Raw genomic sequence first — 2120 nt, forward strand, 5'->3', positions numbered from 1 at the left:
AAGGTTTAACTGTTAATTTTTTTAAAATCATTTAACGATTGATTTATTTAACCGTTAAATAAGTTTTCAAAATAAAATTCAGCTTATTTATCAGTTAAATTTGCTCTGAATTAATTTCAAGATTGAGGTGAGTTCCTTCCATAGTTTCAGCAAGTTTTTCTGTACTCAGCAGATCATTTTTTGTTGCGTTTTATTTCTTTCTCAGAGTCTTTCTTTGAATGCCTGCTCAATAATTAAACAATATCAAGATTTCGACATGTTACTGTATCATTGGGAATTAAATAAATTCCGTGATATCAATCTTCTAACTAGAGCATTTCTATTGAAATTAAATCCTTCACTTGTAAAAGCCATTATATAGCCACAGACGAACCGACTACTAATAACATTAGACCTTTATCATCAGGAGATGCATGTTGTCTATGAATTGTTAGGTTATTCCTCATTTCATGATCCCTGTTTGCTACATCTGCATTTATAACTCCTAGTTCTATAGGTGATCTAATTCTTGGCTCTGTGTGTGGTCTCAACTCTACACTGAATCTTGCTATCCCTAACCATCTCTTCTGCTTGGAAATGTTCTATAAATGTCACCGCAATTGCATTTGCCTGGTCTTCAAGCTAAGGTGTTACAGGTTGTGAGGCATCTTGGTTGTCAGTCACAGGCCGACTAAGTTCAGATGCAAGAGTCGCCTTTTTCAACATACATTAATGAAAGAAAATAGTTAAGCCATTAGAACAAAGAATTAGGTGTGTTACAATATATGCAAAATCATAAACATGAATTGCAAAAAATATGTAACTAATTCCAAATGTAAAATTCAAAACGGCATAAACAAACCTCGTGAATTAGTTTTGTCGGTCTGAGTTCCCAAACTATATCCAAAGTATCCAGTAATTTAGAAAAATTTGGAATACCAGATTCAGAGTTGCTTTAACTACTTTAGAAAGTTCTGTGGCTAAACGAAGAATAGAAAGTTTTTTCTTTTTCCGGATTTCGATGGATTCATCTGTACATTATATTGAGACGCTATGGCGGAATTTTTCTTTCCAGATTTTCGTCCACATTTTTTTGTAAGTTGATGCAAAAAGGAAAGTTTCTTCTCAGACAATCATCCGGATCTTTGCCCTGTGCGAAGAGATGGACCTTGTGAGACACCCATGAAGGTAAAATATAAAACAACTTCTATTGTGACTATGTACTCCACACAAAATCCTGGTTAGAAATTGCTATTTTATTTATTTATAATTTCAGATTTTAAATATAAACAAAATCGTAATTTAATTTGTGGATTGGTTTGAGTGTGGGGTGCGCCAGGCTTCTGCTGTAGTGCAATACAGAAGCGACGCTCGAAGACTCTGGCAGCAAGCTACCGTCTGAGACTTCCCCCGAAGAAATTAATTTAATATCGTGTGGTTCATTGAACCACGTATCAGATATTAAACTGATAAGAACAGATACTACACTTGATCTTAGCCAAAAGGCCGAGAAAGGTATGATTTCACTCGTTTCTTCCCTCGTTATTTATACTGACATTTTCTTCGCTGGTGCTCTCCCCTGTTACATATGGGATAATTATATCTCGAAAGAGTACTCTTTAATTAGCCAATGGGCTATATTGTGTGGGCTATTCCCATCGAAATTCAGTAATTCTCGTGTCTGAAATTTTTTCCGAGCGCCGCAACATTTTGTGCAAGCAGTGACCTCACGCGAAAATCTTGTCTCAAGCTCAACATAAGTAGCCCTAAAGCTCCAATATTTTCAGATCCACTCTTCGTTTACTGTGAATAGATTGAAGAAGCGGCTGTAGGCAGATTGGTTTGGGTTTGCCTCATTTTAAAAATTTTCTGCTGTAGTAGTGTTTCATAATTCTTTCTTGCAAATTTTTCCCTTTCTTTCTGAATGGTATCATTGAAAGAACGACACAATTTGTGCAGAATCATGAGGTAGGTCGCTTTCCATGGATTAGTGAGTTTTATTCTTTGGAATCTGTACGCGACCGGATAATTTTTTTGTTGTGCTTTATTTCATTCTGAAACATTTATGTTGTTATTGTCAAGACTTACGGCATTGCCGGGAAAAACAACTTTCACGCAGTTGAAATATTCCTCGCCCCGTG

The 2120-nt window shown here is 35.8% G+C and overlaps 1 non-coding gene across 1 annotated transcript; it reads right to left on the reverse strand.

The window, feature by feature from the left end:
- Nucleotides 1–1304: 1304 nt before the first annotated feature.
- Nucleotides 1305–1498, reverse strand: LOC131860429 (U2 spliceosomal RNA). Its single transcript, XR_009359563.1, has one exon. It is a non-coding gene; the product is annotated as a U2 spliceosomal RNA (small nuclear RNA).
- Nucleotides 1499–2120: the final 622 nt, after the last annotated feature.

Source organism: Cryptomeria japonica, chromosome 11 (assembly GCF_030272615.1).
Source record: "Cryptomeria japonica chromosome 11, Sugi_1.0, whole genome shotgun sequence".
Taxonomy (NCBI): domain Eukaryota; kingdom Viridiplantae; phylum Streptophyta; class Pinopsida; order Cupressales; family Cupressaceae; genus Cryptomeria; species Cryptomeria japonica.